The following is a 15,357-nucleotide window of genomic DNA, read 5'->3' as shown; positions in this document are numbered from 1 at the left end:
TGCCGAGTTTAGGCAGTCAGCCAGCTAGGAAAGGAGGGGAAAGTTCAAGAGGCCCAGCACACCGCCAGAAACTGGTACATGCCAGAGAAACTGCAATGTGGAAATCGTGTCCATCATATAAATCAAACAGTCAGACTTGCCCAGGGATGATAGGCTTCCGAGCAACTGAATTATGCAAATAGGTTCTGTGTTCCAGGGAGTATTTCAACACGCTTCACAGTACACAGATGGGGAGTCAGATAGGTTGGTAGACAGGAAGGATAACAGGCAGAGCGGTGACTCAAAGTACACCAGCAGAGATGGCAGGCAGGCTCATTTCATCTTTTCCATGGCAAAGAAAATGCAGGATACCCATTCGCCCACCTACCTGGCACACACCAAACAATGCCTATTTTGTGTGTGTGTTCATGTGTGTGAATACATATGTCCAAATTGGTGTCCATCACTCTCTACCTCATTGTTTGAGACAGGGTCTCTCACTGAACCCAGAGATCACCAATTTGGCTAGGCTGGCTAGCCAGTGGGCCCTAGGGATCTTCCTGTCTCTGCCTCTCAAGTGTTGGGATTACAGTTGTGTACCACTGCTCCCGGATTTTGATGTGGATGCTGGGGATCCAGACTTAGGTCTTCATGCTTGCACAGCAAGTGCTTACTGACTGAGCCATATCCTCAGCCCCCGCCTTTTTCTTTTTTTTTTTTGACAGGGTCTGTGTAGCCCTGCCTGGCCTGGAACTCACAAAGATCAACTTTCCTCTGCCTACCAAAGGAGGATCAAAGGCATGGGCCATTACACTAGGCCCCCTGCCATAATTTTTTGTTTTTGTTTTTGTTTTTTGAGACAGGGTTTCTCTGTGTAATTTTGCGCTTTTCCCGGAACTCGCTTTGTAGACCAGGCTGGCCTTGAACTCACAGAGATCCGCTTGGCTCTGCCTCCTGAGTGCTGGGATTAAAGGTGTGCGCCACCACCACCCAGCCATAATTTCTCATTAATTTGTTTTACCTCTATCCACTCATTAAATTCTCACTACAACTCTAAAAAATGAACCCAAGACTGTCCCCATTCACTACCAAGGAAAACAAAACTTAGACATCTGAAGCTTGCTTAAGGTCACAGCCAGCCAACAGCAGAACAGGAATCAAGTCTAGGCCCAGCGCCAACGGGCATGTCCTTACTTACCAAAGTGTAGTGGTGGCTGTGACAGCAAAGGCCAGCTTAAGATTCCTGCAGTTGCAACACACGTTGGCTTAGGTCATTGCTGTACCCAAAATAATAAGTGGCAGCCAGGAGGGAAAGTCAATTATTACAAATGGGCCAGGGCTAACTCTATCAGTATGGCCTAGCTGCCCACCAGAATTGCATAATTCACAGTGCACAAGGGTAAGCTCTGCCTCCAGCTCTAATCCCTCACCAGCTGTCCATCTCACCTCGCAGTAAACAACTGCTGGAAATCCTTAGAGAAAGCATTACCCACAGGAAGAGGAAGCTTAGCAAGATTCCAGGTAGGGCATCTAGGAACATGGCAAGCATCCCTCACCAGGGACAGCACCAGGCTGATGAGTGCTGGGCCCTGCCTCTGGACAGACCCCAAAGATGCTGTCAGTGGGGTCTCTTATCACCCATAACTCCTAGGAATGCTTTGCTCTCTAAACAGAAATGGCTCCAACTTGGAGAGGCTGAGCTTGGTGGCGCATGCCTTTAATCCCAGCACTTGGGAGGCAGTGGCAGGCGGATCTCTGTGAGTTTGAGGCCAGTCTGATCGACAGAGCAAGTTCTAGGCCAGCCAGAGCTACACAGAGAAATTCTGTCTCAAAAAGGTTGGAGAATAATTGAAGACCACACTGGCTGTGGGCCTCTGGACTACATGCACATGTCAAATGCACACACGTCAAAAAGAAAAAAGAGATTTATAAACCTCAGTATGACTGATGTGTCCAGTGGAAGTGACTTAGAACAGGACATGCGTACCTTGTGCTTTTGGTGGGTTTGGGGTACAAAGGGACATCTTAGCACATTTCAGTTGTTGTAACAGAACAACCAAGGGTGGGCACTTTATAAAAGGCTTATATGCCTCACAGTTCCAGAGGCTGGGGAGTTCAGGGTCATTCCCTCCTGGTGAGGGCATTATGCTATGTCCTTTGACAGGAGAAGCCACTGGACTGGTGGGAGCCTGGACAAGAGTGGAAGTGAACATGTGGAGAGAGAAGGCAGGCCCCACGCACAGACTTAGGGCGTCTTATGAGAATGGATTCCATCTCCAGACCAAGACACTAACCTCTGTCCCCTTCAAAGACTCCACCTTGGAAATTCTGTCATTTTGGCTCCAGATTTCAACAGCTTTTTTCACTGGGGGCGTGTGTGATCATAGATTAAGCACAGCAAGGGACCTTCACTGAAAAGCTGTACCTCGAATTCATGGCTGAACATTCCCTAGCATTATATAAGTCGGCCACAGGTGACTTCCCACAGTAAGGCACATCACCATATGCCACCCACATTGATGGGCTAGACACAACCAGTTCTGGTCAGGTTAGAAAACAAATTTTGGTTTATGGCCATGCCATTTGATCTCAAAATCTAAGCAGTGTCAGGCCTGCTTAGTATTTCGATGGTAAAAAATAAATTTTCAGTCATCATTCAACCTACACCCTAAAAATAACAGAACTCCCACTATCACATGCTATAAAAATTCAAGCTGGACATGATGGTGAACTTCTAACTCTGGCACTTGGAAGGCGAAACCAAGAGGATCATAAAGTCAAAGGCATCCTTGGCTACACAGCCAGCCTAGGCTACATAAGACCCTATCTCAATTAAATAAACAAACAAACAAACAAACAAACAAATAAATAAATAAATAAAAGCTTAATGTAGTGGTGCTCACCTGTAATCCCAGGAGGCAGAGGCAGGAGAATCTCTGTATATCTGGGGCCAGCCTCGTCTATATCTCCAGTTCCAGGCTGGCCAGAGCTACATAGTGAGCCCCTGTCTCAAAAAGAAAGGCAATGTAAAAGTAAAGGAAACTCAAATTTAGGCTTTATGTCATTAAGAATTGTGGCTTTGGCAAAATGGGATTTAGGGAAAGCACCAAGGACCCTCTTTTATAAAGAAAATAACCAGGGCTGGGGTGTGGTTCAGCTGGCAGAGTACTTGCCTAGCCTGCCAGAAGTCCTGATGATTGCACATCTCCAGCACCACTAATGCAGGGTTGGTGGCACACCCCTGGAATCCCAACACTCAAGAGGTGGTGGCAGAATGATCAGAGGTTCAAGACTGCCCTCAGCTACACAGTGAGTTTGAGGACAGCATGTATATACAAGACTCTGTCTCAAAAACTAAAAAACAAAACAGTAATAAAAATAATAAAGGAGACCAATGAGATGGTTCAGCAGAAGCCTCTTGCTACCAAGCCAGACAACATGAGTTCAGTCCTCAAGAGACCCACACAGGACAGGGAGAGAACCAATTCCCCCAAACTGTTCTCTGACCTCCTCACAGGTGGCACTGAAGTGCATGCACTTGTGCGAATGTGTGCATGCACACGCACACACATACATATACACATGTGCACACACATGTACACAACTGCTCCACCACAAAAAATACATGCAAAATTTGTTTAATAACAAGGGAAACACATGTTAACAAGGCTAACAGTACAGTCCTTCCATTCTGAAACACAGCACCTAGATCCAATGTGGCCAGAAGAGAATGCCAGCCTGTGAGCTCTGACTGCCAGGAAGGGGCATGCATCTATCAGCTCAAGAAAATCAAACTTCTCCTCATACCAAGACACTGTTCCCACAAATGTCCCATAACCACTGGGGCTGCCCTGCACATCCTGTGCATGTTTGTTCCCTCAGCAACCTGACATCTGCAATATGAGCAATGCAGAACACAGCGACAACCGGAAAACCTGTCCAGCTGCAATCCTGACATCTAGAAACTCTATCTACAAATGTCCCGATTTACAGGAGCAGGGGTCACATGCCACAGAACCCCTCCAGGTTAAAAAAAAAAAATGCTGTTGAATTGGTCTGGAGACATGGCTTAGGGGTTAAGAATGTGTGCTGCTTGCAGAAGACTGGAGTTCAGTTTCCAGCACCCACGTGGAGTAGCTCACACACCTCTAACTCCAGCTCTAGTGTCTTCAACTTTCTCTTCTAGACTCAGAGGTCACTGCACTCAAGTGGTTCACACACACGCACACACACACACACACACACACACACACACACATAGATATATAACTAAAATAAATCTTTTTTTTTAAAGACAAGTTCTCACAATGTATCCCTGGTTGGCCTGGAACTAACTGTATATACCAAGTTGGCTTCAAACTCACAGACAGCTGCCTTCCTTTGCCTATAGAGTCCTGGGATTACAGCATGGGTCACCATCTCCAGCAAAGTAAGTCTCAAAAAAAAAAAAAAAGTGTTAGATGAAAACAGGGCTCCAGCAACCCTCCATGCTCTGATGTGTCTTGTCTCACTTTCTACTGAGTGCCTCTCCTCCTGGCTCTTGTGCTTAAGCCTATCCTTAAACACCTTTCCTGACTCCAACTCTACTTCATTAAGAATGGCGGGGCTGTCACGAAATGGCTGCAAGCAGCAGTCCTCCTCCTGGTAGCTAAAGAAGCTTGTCAAGTGTACATGTTGCCCTAAGAGACCCTGGAGACAGGTTTCTGGTGGATACTCATGCCTCTGATGTCCCCAACCTCAGCTCCAGGTAGGTATGTGGGGTGCCTTTGAGAAGTCCCCAGGCCCAGTGGTCAGGGTTCACATTGACTAGGTCAGCATGTCCATGTTCATCAAGCCAGAGTAAGGGAGGGGTGAATGAGGTCCTTCGAGGGGCTGAGTTCCCTGGACGCCAGAGGACCCACAACTCAAAGAGGTGGGGCTTCAACTTTAATGCAGATGGATTTGAAGACATGGAAGCTGAGATTGACTCATCCCTGATGACTCGGGGTACAAACTGTGGTCCCCTGTACCTGCACTCCTGAGGGCTTCCCCTGTGCTGGATCTCACACCCCACCAAACGACCCTGCAGCCAGTCTCAAAATAAACAAACAAACAAATAAATAAATAAATAAAATGGAAGGAAAAATAAAACATGTTGACTCAATCCAATCTACTGAATGTTGTACCTTAGCAATATAATGTCCTGTGAAGGGCCTGGGGTCACACTGAAATCACCAGAGTCACAGAGAAGATGGTATTTCACTCCATCAGCCCCTCCTACATTCACTTTCTATGGGACGTATAGTGTTTTCACTTATCAGGGACAAGGCTGAAGGAGGCTCAGAGTGCTTGCTGCTCTTCAGAGGATCGAGCTTTGCTTCTAGCCCCCACATCAGGCAGCTTACAACCACCTGTCTCCTGCTCCAGGGCAGCTGATGTCTCCAAAGGCACCTGCATTCATGTGCACATATGCAGACACACACACATAAATTTAAAGTTAAAAAAAAAAATCATGTGTGGTGGCACACTTTAATCCCAGCACTGGGGAAGCAGAGGCAGGTAGATCTCTGTGAGTTCAAGACCATCATGGCCTACATAGCAAATTCCAGGCCAGCTAGAACTACAAAGTGTGACCCTGTCTCAAAACAAAACAGAATAAATCTTTTTTTTCTTTTTTAAGCATCATGAAGTTCAAGACTGGGCATAGGTCACACTTTCAGAAGACAAGGCCAGCCTCAAACTTAGAGATCTGCCTGCCTCTGCTGTCTGAGTGCTGAGACTGAGTTCTAACTCCTTAGTGGAGTCTCATGGGAGTTGAGGGACACAGGAGAGGAGGCATCAAAGCTGCCTTCCTACAGAGGAAGAAATAACACCCAGGCATGCTCACATCAGAGGCAGTCTCAGTCTGCTTGAATGGGGGAGGGGGTCATCACCAAGAGCCCTGCTCTGTGACACAGGTGACTTGGATCCAGCTCAGAAAGTGGCTACAACACAGATATGGGTTCACTTCCAGCGCTATCTGTCACTCTTATACTGTCTATGTATCACTATTATACACTGTTTATTAGCACAAAGCACTACATAACACCCCAGCTCCCACTACCTGAAGGACACCAGAGTGGGCAGCCTGCGCCTGCTCTTTAATTCAAGACCACACTCTGCCATTCCAGCAGGAGCCTGTGCTCCAGAAAGCGGGTTGTCTGTCCTTGCTCTTCCTCCACACCCCACCTACATCAATGCCTCAATGTCAGCACAGGGTACCCAACCTCTCTTCTGACTAACCTGGACAGTTCACTCATTTCTTCTCAGAATGCCTTCACTGACCCACTGGACACAATGAATGGGCTGTGCTCAACAAATCTCTGCAGGTAGACCTTCCTCAGAGCACGGGCAGGGGCAGCTGCTGGGAAACTAAGGATGAATGCTTTAATAAACCAATCCGTTTCATAAAGGGTTGAGGTCGAGGCAAGAGGATCAGAAGTTCCAGGTCAGCCAGATAGCAAGTTCTACACAGTGAGTTTCAGGCTAGCCAGGACTACATAGTGAGACTCTTGTTTCAAGGTGGGTAGAGGTGTAGGGAGTCACTCACTGTTCCTGTCTTTACATGCCTATGAATGTCCCTTCAGGGCATCATAACAAGGCATGCTGAGTTCTCTACTCATGGTTTAACCCAAAGCCAAGGGAACCCCAAAGGAAGCCATATAGGTGGGTGTGGATGAGGTCACTGCAGCTAATGGACAGGATGGGGGTAGGATGCTTGTATCAGGTACAGAGCATAGGGGAAGAGGCACTGAGGCAGAGGCCCAACCACTTACTTCCTCTGATCTCTGCCTCCCAGGCATGAACTTCTAGGGTACAACCAGTGAAGCTCCCAAAGGACCCCCACCCTCTTAATTTAATATCAGTAGGCTGGATCAGTCCAGTGGAGAAAGGGTGCCCCAACTTCTGTCCTTCCTTCAACAAGTACATGCATGCCTGCACAGGGTCAGGGAGACAGAGAGGAAGCTGGATTCTGGAGGGACTTCAGGAACAGAAGTAACAGATTCAGCTCCGACCATACTTGGACAAGGGGACAGAGAGTCCAGATGACCCCGTATTCCTAAGTGCCACAAGCCACCAACACCATTGTATAACATAGTATTTTTTATTTCCTTGTTTTGTTATATAGTCCAGGCTAGCCCCAAACTGGTATGTCCCTGAGGCTCTTGAACTCTTAAATTTCTGTCTCCGCCTCCCAAGAGCTGGGATTATAGGCATGGATAGCTAAGCCTGGCTTTGCTGTATTTTGTTTGTTTGTTTGTTTAATTTTATTTTTTGAGAGAAGGTCCTGCTGTATAGCCCTGGAATTCATGGCATCTTCCTGCCTTAGCACACACACACACACACACACACCCAAAAAAAACCCCACTGGGAGTAAAGATGTTTTCAACCCTATCAAACTTCCCTCTTATCTAAATGGGTCTGTGTGCAACATGGGTTTGACACTTCTCAGAGGTAAGGTCAGCAGCCACCGTGTTTCCCAACCTTCCAAGTGGCAGTTACCCAGGTGTTGGGCCCCTCAACGGGCAGCATGCCCTCTGTTATTAACTTCAGAAAAACATTCCTGAAGGTCAGAACAACTCACACAAAAAGGGCAAAGGTGGGCATTTCTCGGAACCTGGCTGCCACGTTACCTAAACAGGGCAAAGCTGGCCTTAGCCCAGGGCCTAAAGGGACCCAATGTCCGCCTCAATATTTGCATGGGGTTCAAGGTGAAGGGTACAAAAGGTAACAGATATTTGAAATCAACAAGCAGAACTTACTCCTTGTGTTAGGTAAAACAAAACCCAAATTCTGCATAGCCTAGGTTTGGTTTAGAAGCAAGTTCTTGTGTATCCCACTTTGAAACCGAAGCCCTGCTAGTGCAGCTGGCCTTAACCCTGCTCTCCTTACCCACCTCCCAAGCGCTGTATGGTGCACAGGCAAACACCATCACAGTCCTAAAGAAACTGCTTACACCTGTGGCCTCTGCACCAGCTACCAAGTAGGAAACCCATCACATGGCACCCCCATTTTCGCCTTTTCAGCTTCGCACAATATGATGGTATTGCTTTTTACTTAAACAAAAACGTGTATCACATTCATTTATGGTAGTGGAACATACACACACTATACACTACAGCACGTGTGCGGAAGTCGGGATAATTTTCACTCTGTGAGTTCGGGGATTGAATCCCTCTCAGGTCGTCAGGTTTGGCAGCAGGCTTATTTTCCTAACAACAAAAATTCTTGCAATAAAAGCTTAAATTGGCCTAATTCAAGTGTGCAATAATTCCTTTTTTTTTTTTTTCAGCCTGCTAGGCGCGCCTCCGGCTTAGCAGCCCCTCCCCCCTTCCCTTCTTTCTGGGGATGGATCTTTGCATGTTCCCAAACCGTCCCTCAACTCCCGGATTCAAGCGATCCTCCCTCCTCAGGGGACTGGACATCTGCTAAACACACTTTTTAAAACGATTCACCTTGGGGCTACCATCTATTCTAACGTAATCCAAGTGCAGGCTTCCACCAGCCATAAAACTCTGGCCTAGCCGTAAATATCTATGCAGAGTGACTAAACATATTTTCCGACAAAACAAAACCTGCGAACGGTCAAAGTACAGGGGCGTCCCCGGCCTCTAGGCGCCTGGAGACCGAGACTGCAAGTTCAAGGCGCTCGAGAAGGGAAGGGCACCAGCAACCGCGGCTTCCCGCCCCGCCCCTTCCCCCTCCGCGGCGCGGGTCACGTGGCGGCTGAGAAAAGTAGGGGAAAGGTTACGGGAGCCCCGCCCCCGTGCTGGCGCGTCCGGGGCGCTCGGATCCTGTTCCACCGGCCGAGCCCACGCAGGCCTTCCGGAGCTAGTGCGCGCGTCTCCGCTGCCACCCCAGAGCGCCGCCCCGGGCCACCGACCGCTTTGTCCGACAACAGATGTCGCTTGCAACAAAACAGCCTGCGGGCACTCTGCCTCAAAGGGTTTCACTGAGAATCCCAAGCCAAAAAAAAAAAAAAGTAAAAATTACAGCGCTTTTATGAATGGGCAAAATGGGCAAGAGCAATCAGGGTTGGGTAAACTCCGGCCAGCGCCCCCAAATCCCGGGAGAACCAGGCCTGCCCGCTCGGTGGCCACTGGGTCCCGGCCAAGCGCAGCGGCGCCGTTTCTCTCCCTCATCTGCAGTCAGGTGGCTTCCTAGCTCAAACTCGAAAGGGTTTTGTCTTGTGCAAGAAGCCGCTTGGGCCAATTTTGATACAAAACCTGACCCGGGTTTGTCCGTGAATGGTAGTTACACGCCTGAAATCACAGCACTTGGGGATGGGGGGGAAGGCAGGAAGGAGATCACGGAGTTCGAGGCCAGCCTGTGCTACATGAGACCCAATCTCAGAAGAAAAAAAAAAAGGAATAGATAAAAGAGAAAATTCAAGTGTAAGGTTAAATCTAACGAGGCGACATAGTTAAGATAACAGTAATTTACATGACAAAAGAGCTTTGGTGCTGCAGCAAGGACAGTCCAGCGCGACACTGAATGCGACGGGTGCTCAGTCCTACCTACTGCCCTGCACTGTCCCCCGCTCTCAAGTCCTCAGGTTTATGTCCTCACTTAGCCCAGAGTCGACGGACTAGAAACGGGGTGGGGAAAATGTATGCTTGCTGGCACAAATAAAAGGCCAAAGCTGTATTTTACTCATTTGGCTTGTGGTTTTGACAGAGATAAACATGCTTGAATATCAGGAATGACCAGAAACCAGACGCCTGTGCGGGAAAATGCTGTAACTAAATACGCGTTCCCAAAGGCTTCTAGACTCACTTTCATTTTATTTCCCAACTTTCAAAGTTAGCAGTTTCCGACTAAAATTTGTTCTTGGAAAACTATTTGAATGCACGGAACAGAAAGGAGCTGAGAGTCCGCCGGAGTTGAGAGTACTGGTCTTGATCTATGTCTAGCCTGGTTCACCCTAGGAACTTTTTAACTCCTTCGAAAAGTGAGCATTCATCTGTTTTCTGTGGCATTAACGAAAGCCTGGCCCGGATTCACAATATGAAGATGAACAAAAACCGGCTGTTAGAACACAGCCAAGCGGATCTCGGGGCTGCCCAGACCGCGCCGTCGGGCTGTCCCTGGCCAAGTTCGCTCGGGCCGGATCACGTGACACCCCCACCCTCCCGGGCTCCAGTCCCTGCGCGACCTTGGGCAGTCTCTGGACACCCACCTGCCCTTGAACCCCGCGCAAAACAGAGTGAGGGGTGCTTGAGTCTCTGCGCCAAGGGCGTGTCCCGACGGCTGCACTGCAGGGACCCGCGCGGGGAGGGGGCGCCCACCTGCCAAGTCCCGAGGCCGAGCATCCTTCCTGCTGCCGCGCCCGACCCTAGCGGATCCCCGGGCCCAATCCACCTGCAGAGTGACGAGTGGGATGGGCCTGGAAAAGGGTTCGGCGTTTACACTGGCCCCAAGCCACCCGCGGAGTGGGGAGTGGGATGGGACGGGAAAGGGAGTTGACGTCCCTACTGGACAGGGACCAAGGAGTCATGCCTAATCCTGAGCATCCGTCATGGTGCACTGAGGACCCCAAACCCACGCGCAGAGAACTCTAACGTGGGGAGGGGCACCAGGAGCCAAGGCCCCACGCGTCCCTGGCGAAGGTATCTTGCCCAGTCCCGGGATCAAGCATCCTTCCTCCCACCCGGGGATCCCCAGACCGGTCACTTCGCGGGGGAGGGGGTGCCCTCAGCCTCTCCAACGCGCAGCTCCCGCGAACCCTGTGGGCACAGTCTGCGTCCCCCTCCGCGCTCCCATAGGTGACACCCGCGCGCCCGGCCCAGGGCGGTGCCGCAGCGCTACTCAAGCGCTGCCTTACCGAGTCTGAGGACGCCGGCGGCGGAATGAGCTAGCCGAGTCCGAGTCGGGGCGGGCGAGGCCAAGCGTACGGACGCGCGCCGCGGGTGATTGGCTGAGCTGGGCCTGGCTGCGGCGCGGGCGGGACGGGGCGGAGCCTGGACGGGGCGGGGCCTGGACGGGGCGGGGCCTGGACGGGGCGGGGCTACGGGGAGGAGTCTCGTGAGGAAACTGAGGCTAGCACCCGAGCTTGCCAACAGCCGTCCTAGGACAACATTCCTCACCTTGCAAGCCTGTTTCTTCTTCTGAAAAAGGGGCTAACTCATTAGGTAGGGCTGTGCCCACAAAGCTCCTTGCACCATGCCTGGCTTACACTCGCGATATATACGCACAGGCATATAAACTTCTCTGCATCCCCGAGGTTCATGCTCCGGACTGGTTTTGTTTTGTTTTTGTTTTTAAACCCACCCACCAACTAACCAACCAAACAAAAACAAGACAGGAGCTTGGCGGAAAAAGGAATGGAATGGCTTGCCTAACATCACGGAGTGAAGAAGCCCAAGTCCCAAGCCTGAGTGACATGCTTGTCATCCTAGGGCAGGTTGGTTCCAGAGGCCAACACACTCATAGGCTCCCTGGTATAAAATCATCTGGGTTTTTTTTTTTTTTTTTAAGGTCTCATTTGCATGACAGTTAGGGTCTGGGGTGTAGCTCATGGTGTGGTGCATGCCTGTCCTGTGTAAAATCATAGATTTTCAGCACCAAAAAGCAATATAATCAAATTACTCTTTGGACGCCTAGAACTAATAGGTGCCGGGAGAGAAGAGATTGGAACCTGGTGCAGAGTGGCCCTCTGCAGAGGGACCGCTTGGCCACACTCAGGGGGAGAAGGCTGCAGGTGCTCTGCGGGTACGAAGAAGCCGGGCCAGAGCAAGCAGGGCGCTCTACCCGCCAGGTGGGGCGCCCTCCAGGCTGCAGATCCAGACCCTGCCTATAGCAACCGCTCCATAAATGCACCGAAGAAGGAAGATTGAAGTCAAGCACTCGTGGTCATGGGAGAGCCTTGTTTGCCTCCATCTTCCCTGTGGTGCTACGGAAGGGTTCAGAAGAGAAAATGAAAGTTCCCCTTGGATCCCGCCCCCGACTACGGTTAACCGTTGCTGTGTCTCACCGCGCCCCTAACTCCCTATTGTTTTAAAAGACCAGGCGATTGTTGGGTGTAACTTTGCCGGTTTTACTTAGTTTATGTGAAGTGACTCGGAGATGATTGGGGTCTTTCACTTGGCTGCACAGTTCTGCTGTGACTTAACTAAGCCGACCTCCAAAGGACATTTAGGGACATCCACACGCACATGCCATGGGCCTTCTTAAGCACCCTTCTCTGAGCACCTGTTTCTGGGAGTGGAAGCATATGACAAGTGTGACATGTGGGTGGCACCAACCAGGGTGCTATCTGGAAACATTTTTTTTCCGTCCACCCGGCCTAAAGTGGTGAAGGGGAAGAACTTCTTAATTTCATTGGCACTATTATTATTATTATTATTATTATTATTATTACTATTGAGGCTTGCCTGGAGAAGGCCGCTTTTCTCCGACCTGGAAGGCAGGAGTCTAGGCCCTGCACTGCTACCTGTTGCATCTGCCCTGGTGGCTCCAGCGTCACCTCCTGCCGCTCCCTACTTAAAGCTCCTTTACAGTGTGGATTGTCACGCTCACCTTAAATGCCCTTCCTCCTCTCCCTAGAACCCCAGCGCTAACCAGTCCCCTCCCCAAGGACACTTCCTCCCTTGCGTCGGTCTGGATTGGCCCTGTGCCCTGTCTGTCCGGGAGGCTCTGCGGCCTTGACCGTGGGCCCTCCCTGCCGCCGCCTCGGTGCCACCTGCAGGCCAGGCGGGGCAGGAGCAGGGCGGGGACTTCGTCAATGGGAGCGCCCAGGCGCCTTTTACTTCGTGTACCTGTGCCCTGGGGAGGTACTGTAATGAGTCAGAACGGCCTGCAACTGGGAACCTCATTTTCCTTCCTTTGCCCCCACTATGACTCTGCTCCCAGGGACTGTAGCTCCCGAGGTGGCTATTAATAAAAACTTAAAGAACACCGCTCCGAACTGACCCTCCCCCCAGCTGCCAGCGAGCATGCACGCGAGCCCCTGGGGAGAGCTGGGTGGGGGGGGGAGCTAACCTAAACTCCCTGAGCGCTGAAAATATCTGGCCCCAAAGCTAGAATAACTTTTCTCAAGCTCTTCTGTTTATTATTAATTTTTTTTTTACATTCTTCCTCAGTTTTAATCACATAGACTGTGCCAGCTGCTCACGATAGACACATTTGCCCTCTGTGGTGGCTCACTTTCATAATCCCAGCACTTGGGAGACTGAGGCAGGAGGATCGAATATGAATTGGAGGCCAGCCTGACTACAGCATGAACGTGTCTCAAAAACAAAAATAAATAAATAAAATAAAATAAAAATAAAACCGGGCGGTGGTGGTGGTGCACGCCTTTAATCCCAGCATTTGGGAGGCAGAGGCAGGAGGATCTCTGTGAGATCGAGGCCAGCCTGGTCTACAAGGTGAGTTCCAGGACATTCAGGACTGCTACACAGACAAAACTTGTCTCAAAAAAATCCAAACAAACAACAACAACAAAAACAGAGTTGGAGAAAATGACTCAACAGCTAAGAGGGAGCACTACTCTGCCTAGGACCGAAGTTTGATTCCCAGCACCCATATCAAAAGAGGGGGATCACAATCATCTATAACTCCAGTTTCTGGAGATCTGAGGCCCTCTTCTGGCCCTCCTCAGGCACCTGCATTCATGTGTTCATACCCTCCCACACATATTTTTTAAAATAAAAAAATCTGAAGAAACAAACCGGGGCTGGGGATGGAGCTCAGTGTTGGAGTGCTTGTCTAGCATGCTTGAAGTCCTGGGTTCCATCCCCTGCACCACATAAAGCAGATGTGGTGATGCACACTTGTGATCCCAGCATGAAGTTCAAGGTGGTCATTGGCCACATATCAAGTTTGAGGACAATAAAAAGAATAAGTTAAGTAGACTAATGCATGCTAGGCAGGTACTCTATCAATGAGCTACCATGGCCCTCATATTTTGTTATTTTTTGCAGTACTAGTGCTGACAGACAAGGTCTTACACATAGTAGGCCAAGCCACATCCTAACCCTAATTATCCACTTACATATAGATAGACAACAGGGAATTCTCAACACTCCTACTGTCTTGCCAAGCACACACGGCTGCTACATGGTCGGTTTCCCCAGCCTCCTTTCCCATTGGCAGCTTCCAACAGGTTTCCATCCAAGTGCATACGATTGGATTTTTGGAAACCTGGCTAGGGGACACAACTTTGAGGGAACTCTACCCCATAATAAAGAATGTTGTAATCCCAGAACTCACTCGGTGCTATCCCCTCCCCCTCAAAGCCTCGGGCCCCCTGGACTTGAACTTTGAGCCCCTGTACACGTTTTGAGTCAATAGCGGAGGTAGTATTTGTTCAGCCAGCATTACCAGGTTCCATGAGGACAGCGTAGATGTCACAAGGACAACAAAACCAAGGCTGCCCATGGACGTGGGGAAAAGAACTCGGAATCCACGGGGCTCTTCCTGTTCCCTGGGGCTCCCACCAGAGAGTGCCCTTCCCTGCCGGCCACCTTCAGGTCAATGACTGCACTCTGGTTTCCTCTGTCCCTTCCTCCCAGTACCCAGGGAAGGGAAGGTTGGCCTCGGTTGCTGTCCCAGAGAAACTTGTGAAGACATCAGAGCAGAGGCTAGGAGTGTCAGCATGCTGTCCCTTGTCAGGCTCAGTTTCACCACTTCAGGAAATGAAGACAAGGCCAGTGAGATGGCTCAGAGGGAAAAGATCTCTCTCTCTCTCTCTCTCTCACACACACACACACACACACACACACACACACACACACACGCACACACACACCATAGACTGTACTCTATATATGTTTCTACTCTTGTTTAAGATATTTTTGTATATTGATACAAATTTAAGGTTATTTTGGCATACTATACATATGTTTCTACTCTTGTTTAAGGTATTGTACCTATGCAGCTCATTTAAAAATGTAACGTGTAATTAAGAAATACAGGTTGGCAGTTAGTCATCTGCAGTAATCAGACTTGCAGTCATGTTATGTATGTTTTCAAGGTTAAACAGAGACATATATTTATATAGGTGGTCTTTAAACACTTCAGAGGCCTATATAATATGACATTTAAGATGTCTTAATAACCTAAGGCTTTTCATGACAATGAGGCACATCTGCTCCTGGCAGCATTAATTTAGTTTAAAAGAGGATGATGGGCATGGAAGAAACTTCATAAGGAGTTTGCTTTTATTGTGACAAAGCTAGTCATTTGGGCAAGAAACTGCCCTTGCTCGGACTACTGACAGTATGCTGTTCAAACTGAATGAGCAGGGGACACACACACACACACACACACACACACACAAATACACAAGACAACTGCAGAACTTTGCCAAGACAAGGTAGGACAGTCCTTCAAAATTCTTGATTCACAGAAAAGTCTGTC

The 15,357-nt window shown here is 49.4% G+C and overlaps 1 protein-coding gene and 1 pseudogene across 3 annotated transcripts in view; one reads left to right on the top strand and one right to left on the bottom strand.

Annotated features, from left to right (window-relative positions):
- Cpt1a (carnitine palmitoyltransferase 1A) overlaps positions 1 to 10,924 on the bottom strand; it is a 63,446-nt gene extending 52,522 nt beyond the window's left edge. The window contains exon 1 of one of the 3 annotated variants that reach the window (XM_036200669.1): positions 10,823 to 10,924. The gene's annotated coding sequence lies outside the window, so the exon portion shown is untranslated. The other 2 variants (XM_036200678.1, XM_036200686.1) reach the window with 2 other exon arrangements.
- Positions 4,566 to 4,680, top strand: LOC118576917 (annotated as a pseudogene).
- Positions 10,925 to 15,357: the final 4,433 nt, after the last annotated feature.

The sequence above is a fragment of the Onychomys torridus genome, chromosome 1 (assembly GCF_903995425.1).
Source record: "Onychomys torridus chromosome 1, mOncTor1.1, whole genome shotgun sequence".
Taxonomy (NCBI): Eukaryota; Metazoa; Chordata; class Mammalia; order Rodentia; family Cricetidae; genus Onychomys; species Onychomys torridus.
Note: the sequence above shows the minus strand (reverse complement) of the source record. Positions and strands in the feature narration are given on the sequence as shown.